A 9,226-nucleotide genomic window follows, 5' to 3' on the forward strand; every position below is an offset into this window, starting at 1 on the left:
CTTAATTTTTTTTTCCTTTTGTCTGTTGCCTGAACTAGAGAGAATTAGCATCATCATAGCTCACTGCAACCTGAAACTCCTGGGCTCAAGTGAGCTTCCTGTCTCAGCCTCCTGAGTAGCAGGGACTATAGGCATGAGCCACCATCCCCACCTCCACCCCCAATCCTAATCAGATCTGTCTCTCTACACAGCCCTGCCCCCCTGCCCCATACGCACATATAATTCTAAGTCCCAACGCTATGGCTAAAAACATTCCAAACAGGGCGATCTCCCCTCCACTACCTTCACTGCAGAGTTACCCACACCCTTCATCACAAGCCATCTCTGACCTCACGGGGGACAAAGACTGAGACTCAGGACACAAACTACCTGAGGTTGAGAATCTTTCCCTAATAACTAATACACGTGTTCATGACAGATACAGAAATGAGGAAGTCAAGGTCCCTACCCCAAGGAACATAAACTCCAAAACAGAAGATAAGGCATGAAAAATAATTATAATACAAAAATAGAAAGGGGTAAAGGCCAAAAGAAGTCAGAGAAATTTAAAGGGAAATATGGCTACATACTGAAATCACTGGGAAATTTTTTAAAAGAACAACTGAGGTTCACGCCCCACCCACAAATTCTGATTTAATTGGTCTGCAGGGGGACCCAGGCATTAGTAATTTTTAATCCTTCCCAGATGCTACTAACATGTAGCTAGGATGGAGAACCCTTGTTATAATAGGTAGGACTTGGGCCTGAATCAGTGTTTTTTTAGCTAGGAGTATACATCAGAATTACCTAGGGAACTTTTTCAACAAGCATAAGCCCATATACCATCCCTGGGAAGCTGATGCAGTGTGTCCAGAGTGAGACTTGGGCTTATATATTTTGAAAAACTCCCAAGTGATTCTCACATATATTCCATGTTAGGAAACAGTGATCCGAAGCATAGCTAGCATAGAAATGATGAAGAAGAGTTGGAAGAACATTCTACACGATGAACATGAGATGAATAATCTTTCTGCAGGGCACAGAGAGGTACTCAAGAAGAAACTGTTGACAAATGGCTGAACTTTAACAGACTGACAACACCAAGTGTTGGGAGGATGGGGAGCGACTGGTACTCTCATATGTTGCTGGTGGAAATATAAAATGACACAACCACTCTGGAAAACAGTGTGACAGTTTCTTATAAAGGTAAATATACATTTATACAACCCAACAATCCCACTCCTAGATATTTACCCAAGAGAAATGAAAATATATATCCGCACAAAGAGTTGTACATGAATGCTCATAGCAGTATTCATAATAGTCAAAAAGTGAAAATAACCCAATGTGTATCAGCAGATGAATGGTTTAAAAAAACTGTGGACTACCCATACAATAGAATACTGATCAGCAATAAAAGGGCACAAACTACTGATAAAACAAAAGGGATGAATGTCGAAAACATCATGTTGTGCAAAAGAAGCCACACACAAAGGAGCACGTGCTACAACATGCCATTTAAATGAAGCTCGAGAATTGGCAATTCTAATTAATGGTGTTAAGAATTCATCCTACGGGGTAGGATTCACTGCAAAGGTGCTCAAGGGGGCTTTGGAGCTGATGGAAATATTCTGCATCTCAATTCAGGTGGCGATGACATTTTGGGCATACATTTTCCAAAAATCAAATTGTACAATTAAGATCTGTGCACATTTCAGTGTATTTTAACTTTACAATTTTTACCTCAATTTTTAAAGATAAAATAAGGAAAGCAGCCGCTGATTCAATGTCTCAAGTACAAAGCAGCTGTGTTCATTTTCTATTGCTGCATAATAAATTAACACAAATTTAGCAGCTTAAAACAACACTCACTCATTAGTTTGCGGAGGTAGGTTCCTTGCAGTCATAGGTTGAAGTCCCAATTGTCCTGCTGTTGGCCAGTTGCTCTCAGGTCCTACAGGACCTTCCCAGGCCCTCGGCCACGACCCCTCTGTCTCAGCAAGCGACGCCTCCTCCAGTGGAATCCCTCTCATGCTTCCATCTCTGGTTTTCCCTTCTGAGACCAGCCTGAGAAAACTCTCCACTTTCACTGTTAAAGGTCTCATGTGATGAGATTAGGTCCACTCAGATCATCTCTCTTTTGATTAACTCAAAATCAACTTATTTGTAACCTTCATTACATCTTCAAAATCCTGTTACCACACAAGGTTACAAAACCACGGGTGTGACATCACATCACATTCACAGTTCCAGGGATTACGGCCCATTTTAGGATTCTGCTACCACAGCGCCACATAACGCTGCTTCTGCCCTCAAGAAGCTCCTTCAGGGTAAAGAAAAGGAGCTCACAAAACCAGGAGCTGCTTAAAGGCCACCGTGTTTTTACTCCCATTAATATACCCAGAACCTAACACAGAGCTTAGTATCTAGTAGGCATTCAGGAAACTAAATGTTTATTAAGGGATTGACTAAATGAATGAATAGTATCAAGCATTTACTAAAATTTGTGTGCAAGACACATGGAGAAGTGTTTAATCAATTTATTAGGTGCCTATAATGTGTATCTTGCCAGAAAAATAAAAAATGAAGACACAGTTTCTATCTTTAAGTTGCTTTCAGAGGAGTATGAGAAATTATATATGTATCCAGAGAACAAGGCACAGAGACAATGCAATAGGTGCTACTAAAGTTATTAAAAGGGCTATGAGATGGCCACAGCCATCATCACCTGGTTTCTAGACTTGCTCTTCCAACTACTTTATTTATGCTGACCTAGGTAAGAACGAACCTTTTCTACTTAGTTCAGCCAAGATGGCTGTAATTTTTTAGTAGGAACTAACAACAAGAACAAGAAAAGAAAAAATGCAAAAGAATTTTTTTAAAAGACAGAAATTTTCAACCAACAATAACTGAAGCCTAACCAGAGAATTCTTGCTGGATACCATATGCCTAGGTCTGAACTTCTTTGGACAAGGGATCCCGGTCCTCAGGCCACTCACCCGCATTAACAGACAGGTGTGGCCTCATCTGCTTTTCATTCCCACTCACTAGACCCCCCTAGCCCCCTCACTGAGGGAGGAGAGCCTTTCTCTTTGCGCCTTCCTGCTTCCCTGCCGAACTTTAGCCTGATCTACAGCAGCAGCTTTGGCCCTACCTAGAGAGCACTCTAATTTTGAGACCCTGGATTTCTTCCGCTGCCTGACACTTACCCTTTCTTTTTTTTTTTTTTTTTTTTTCCTCTGTCTTTTTTGACCTTGCTGGAATATATGCTTTAGCCTGACCTTTGTCTGGGATGGTTCTACCCCTCAGGGTATTGTAATGGTTTTCACCAAGGGTCACATCTGGGACTGGCTCCAACAGCAGGTTCCATCTTCCTGAGGTCTTCCTAAGGTCCACCCTTGCCAAAACAAAAGAAAACAGCTTCTTTTCCCATTTCAAAGTCCCTTACCCATCTCATATAGTGCCAGGGGAAGTATAGATAATAACAACTAAGTTTGGGAAAGGAATTTAGCAATATTTATCAAGAGCCCAAGTAACTCCATTAACCAAATTATCTATTCACTTTCAGAAATACAGCCCAGGGAAATAGTACAGATGAAAAACAAATAATGCAAAAGAATGTTTATTATAGCAACATTTACAAGGGAGAAAAAACAGAAACAATCCAGATGTCCAAAAGTAGGGAAATTATTAAATAAGTTATGAGTTGACCATTAATATAATGTAATAGTCATTTTTAAATGTTTGATATAATTTTAATAATGTAAGAAAATATCACAACTAGTGAAAAAATAAGTATACAAAGTTATACACATAGTATGATCTTAATAGGTAGAAAAACGGGCAAAGAAAAAAGGCCTACTGCAGAAGAGGAATAATATAAACACAAAGCCCACCAAATAATCACTCCTTTCCTAAAACAGTTTACCAATTTCCCCACGTCTCCAGGTGCCCCAACAGTAGATGTCTCCTGAAGAGGTATCTTACAGAACTCAAACTGTTACAGAGTTATAATGTCTAAGCACCTACAACATACAGTAAAGGTCTTCCTCACCTACACATGGAGTCTCTTACAAGTGGCAGTAAGAGGCATTGTGCCTGATATTGCAGTGACTTCCTAAATAATACCTCCACCTACAGTTTCTCCCTTTCAAACTAACGCTGTATTTTATCATTGAAATAATCTTCCTGTATCATAAGAATCATAGACTCTCTAGTTAAAGAAACTCCTCTACAATCACATGGTCCAAACTCTTACTTTATAGATGAGGGACCTAAGGCCAAGAGAGGTTAAAAGAATAAGTGACCAAATCATATTAATGTCATTCCTCTCCTCAAAAACCTTCAGATAAATTCCCAACTCCTTAGCATGGCATTCAAAGCCCTTCACAACCTGGCCTCGACCTACCTATTGAACCTCATCTCTTCTAGTCTCCCCTGAAACCCCTTGCAAAACCCTTCCTTTGGCAAGGGTGGACCTTGGGAAGACCTCAGGAGGACGGAACCTGCTGTTGGAGCCAGTTTCAGATTTTACCCTTGGTGAAAACTATTACAATACCCTGAAGAGTAGGACCATCCCAGACAAAGGTCAGGCTAAAGCATATATTCCAGCAAGGTCAAAAAGACAGAAAAAAGGTGAGTTTCAAGCAACAGAAGAAATCCAGGGTCTCAAAATTAGAGTGCTATCAGGTAGATTCCAATCCGAATGGTTTCTTCTCTATCTCCTGCACTTAGGCTACTTGGCCTCACTCTGGTGTTTTCCCGGAGTGCCCCTGCACCTTCCTCTCCAACCTTTGCACATTCACTTGTTCAGAAAGCCTTCCCTGGCCAGCCTAGCCCATAGGGCAGCTCTCCTGCCTCCAAACTCCCAAAGCCCTCACTGTCCATGACACTTGATGGCTGGTGTTATAGGGAAATTTTTCAATTAGCAACAGTTGTACCTTGGATAAATCTCATTGGCTATGACACTGCCACTGTGCAAAACTGGCCAGTGTTACGTTACATGCATTACGTTACATACATGATTTACATGTTTATCGATCTTATTACCTCTCACCCCACCTAGACTTTAACCTACTTAAAGGCAAGAGGTTCTGTTTATATTTCTCCACAGCCCCCAGCTGGACCTAAGCGTGACTGTGGACGTTTACTGAGCACCTCCAGTATGTAAGTCGCTGTTCTAGGGGTTGTGCCTATGTTATTTCATTTGATCCTCTTAACTTTCTCACAAATGAGAAAACTGAGGCTCAGAAAAGATGAATAAACCATGGAGGTCACACAAGTAAAAACTGGCTGAGCCATGACAGAATCCAGGTCCCTCAGCCTCCAATACACCTAGAGCCATAAGCCATGCTGCCTCTGGCCCAGCTGGTGCCTTGCAAGGGGCAGGTGCCAGAACTGCACACAGACTTATCGAGCCACTCCCAGGGCCAGGCAGAGGGCCAAGGTACACATGACAACGGAACAGAGCAAACCTGATGCTCCCTTCCTCTGAAACGTACATTTCGGTTTCCCTGGGTTACTGCAAGGTCTTCTTGGCTTCCTGGCATTGACACTTCACCTGGTGCCAATTTAGGCAGTAGCCCCACTCTTTTCCACGGGTGCTTATCTGGGAGCCCTGACCAAATAAATGGGTGAGACATCAGGAAACAAAGGGCCAGATTCCTCTGAAGCAGAGTCAGAAAAGTGATTCTTGAGCAACTGACTCTCTGGGAAGGAGCCCCTCCCTGTGGCCACCCAGTTTCAGCTCCCGTGTTTTCCTTTCAGGGCCTGTCAGGCAACTTTGGGGTTGCGGGGACAAGACTTTTGCCAATAAACCCTGTTGAACAGAGCCACACTGGAAGAAGCCCTGACACCTTGCAAACCCCAGGTCAGCAGGAGGACCTGTCTCTGTGCTGACTCACCCTGACCCAGGGCCACATCCCCCACATGCCCAGGTGGACGCACGTCTCAGAAAGTGGGCTTCTCTACTCTGGTGGCAACAGCTACCACTTACTGAGTGCCTACTGTTTGCCAGGCACTATACCTGCTGCTTTAAATGTTTTTTCTCAATTAATCCTTGTTAACATTCTGTGGACTCCACGGTCCAGTGCAGTAGGTAAGGACACCTGACTGAGGTCGAACTGTCCACGTTCAGAATCTCAGCTCCACCACTTAAGAATTCCATTAACAAGGGCATGCTGCTTCGCTTCTCTGTGCCTCCATTTCCTCATCTGAAAAATGACAACTATAATAGTGCCTAATCTCTAAAGATGTATGAGGATTAACTGCGCTGATGTGTGAAGTGCTCACTACATTAGCTGTTATAATTATTAGATGTTACAACTATCATCTCCATCCTACAGACATAACAGTTGAGTCTTAGAGAGCTTAAGTCAATTGCCCAAGGTCACACAGCTAAGTGTGGATTTAAATCCAGGTCCAGCCAGTCTGACTCCAAAGGCGCTGAACACCTAGTGCCTGAAGCCCCTCTCCCTTCCTCCCTCCTTCCTCCATCCTCCCTCTCTCCCCACAAACTCTCCCTCTGTCTCAGGCTGAACTGTACTTTGGGAGCAGCTGGGCTGGTCAAAGAGCTACAGTAGGACCCAGGTTAGAATTAAGTTCCCATGTCTACGGCCATACCACCCTGAATGCGCCTGATCCCATCTGATCTCAGAAGCTAAGCAGGGTCGGGCCTGGTTAGTACTTAGATGGCAGAATTAAGTTCCCAGGGTCATCTTGTAGAAGTGGAAATGTGTAAGGCCCAGAGCTTCTGTTAAGAATGTGGAGTCTGGGCCGGGTGCAGTGGCTCATGCCTGTAATCCTAGCACTCTGGGAGGCCGAGGTGGGAGGATCGTTTGAGCTCAGGAGTTCGAAACCAGCCTGAGTAAGAGTGAGACCCTGTCTCTACTAAAAAAAAGAAAGAAATTAGCTGGACAACTAAAAATATATAGAAAAAAATTAGCCGGGCATGGTGGCACATGCTTGTAGTTCCAGCTACTTGGCAGGCTGAGGCAGAAGGATTGCTTGAGCCCAGGAGTTTGAGGTTGCTGTGAGCTAGGCTGACACCACGGTACTCTATCCAGGGTGACAGAGCAGGACTCTGCCTCAAAAAAAAAAAAAGAATGTGGAGTCTGGTTCAAGACCAGCCTGACCAACAGCGAGACACATCTCTATGAAAAATAGAAAATTAGCCAGGTGTCATGGCACACACCTGTAGTCCAAACTACTCAGGAGGCTGAGGCAGGAGGATCACTTGAGCCCAGGAGTCTGAAGTTGCAGTGACCTATGGTGACGCCACTGCACCCTACCCAGGTCAACAAAGCAAGACTCTGTCTCAAAAAAATAAAAAAATGTGGAGACTGGGAAATTCTCACTCACTCTACTCCCAGTGATTTAACACAAGCGACATCAGGCTAAAATGAATATCAAGGGCAGTATTGAAGGCAGAAAGAAGTCACAAAGGGGCATCATGAAGCCTTAAGAATGGGGGGAGGAGGGGAGCTGCGCAGCTTTGGTGCCTCTGTGTGGCAGAGGGGACATGAGACTAGTGTACCAGCCTCAGATGAAAGTGCGGCACCCACCGGTCTGAGCACTTCTTGTGCATCTTTCTCCCGACCCCACCCCCTTAACTACTGCCCAACACCCTGGTCTGAGTGGACGGAAGTCATGGTAGTTCCCCGGAGACAACTCTGCAGGGCCCAAACTGCCCTGCCACGTCCCTGCTAATGCCATCTCACTGCTGCTAGTGTTCTCAGGAACAGACAACAGCTCCCATTTCAGGTCCCCCAGAGAACACGCACTCCTTCTCCACCTCTGGGTGTGTCTGAGGCCATGCTTTTGTACCTTGAGCGGCTGAGGGACAATCACGGTTGCCATCCCCACCACATTCCCTGTGACAGCGTTTCCCAAGGAGCCCAGTGTCCTACCTGCCATGGTCACCGTGCCCTGAAAGGGAGAGTCAGAAAGCGGCAAGGGGCTGGACGCCCGCCCCACTCTCCTCCAGCAGCCGCTGCGGCATCTGAGGCCGCCTGTCTGGTTCTGAGAGCTCCCAGAGGCTCACACTAGTGAGAGAGAGCCCGGTACTGGGGGCATTAGCCCCAGAAAGCCTGGCTCAACAAAAGACAAACTATTATAGCTCCTGAGGGCAGAGATCAGACATGATTTATCTTTGAAAATTCAGCACCTGGCCCTTGGTAGGTACATGACAAATATTAGTGAAACTGAAGTGTTTTTAAAGGTCGGAATGCTTAAATATTACTTAGAAACCAGCCACAAATCTGACCAGTGTCCTGCATGTCAATGGGCCTCTAATCTTCCCGGAACAGGATGATACTTCTGTCACAGAAACTATAAAATTCTCTGGGTCCTACCCACAAATCCAAAGGTGGCAATGGCTAAATAATCAACATCTAATTTCTGAGAACTGACCTCACACTGTTCAGGAAGGCCTGGGTGTTTCATCCTCCACCGCCCCACCCTCTCACCTGATGCACACCCAAGAATAAAACAAGGCGGATTTCAGCCTAGATTAAGGAGATTTCTAGCATCTTATCAGCCTCTGACAAGTTACCAGTACATTGCACAAAAGGCAGACACAGAGGGACAGCAAACTCAGCTCCTAAATCACTTCCTCTCAGCATCAACTGCCATTGGCCCCACACACCGAGCCACATGCACACACATGCAGACACAGGGACGCATGTAATACCCTCACACACAGTCACAGCACCCGCCCTGAACTCTTAAGTGGCAGCGACATACAAGACATTAGGACATCACACAGGTTCACATATGTGTTATCGGAGCTCCCCAGACAATTTTAATCAAACCATAAGAATGTGACCCCGTCCCACCCTTCACCATACTACGAATGCTGGAGCGAGAACATGCACGTGTGTCTCCTTGTGCCCTGTGTGTTCTGTCAGGTTCTACGTAGGAAGGGAGAATACGAAGCAAAGACGCTGATGTCTATGGAAAGAATTCCCTGCCATTTGTTTCAGGGAACTACAGGCAGGAAATAGCCAGGAAATTTATTTAAACAATCACAGCCTACTCCGGAAACTGAATGTTATGCTCGGGACAGGTTGTAGCGGGAGGTGGGACAACAGCAAGAGAAGCCATGTCACCACTGAAACACGTGCAACGGCAAGGAAACCAGCAGCTGGGCCCTCCTTCCCCAGGGGCAAGGGGGGCTCCTGGCTCCAGAGATTCCTCACCACACCCGCAGTGGACATCTTCAGCCACGGAAACACAGAGCTGCTCACGA

General features: G+C 45.1%; 1 pseudogene; it reads right to left on the reverse strand.

Annotated features, from left to right (window-relative positions):
* Positions 1–4,831: 4,831 nt before the first annotated feature.
* On the reverse strand, positions 4,832–4,964 carry LOC138375231 (U4 spliceosomal RNA; annotated as a pseudogene).
* Between the last annotated feature and the right edge of the window lie 4,262 nt (positions 4,965–9,226).

Source organism: Eulemur rufifrons, chromosome 24 (genome assembly GCF_041146395.1).
Source record: "Eulemur rufifrons isolate Redbay chromosome 24, OSU_ERuf_1, whole genome shotgun sequence".
In the NCBI taxonomy this organism is placed as follows: Eukaryota; Metazoa; Chordata; class Mammalia; order Primates; family Lemuridae; genus Eulemur; species Eulemur rufifrons.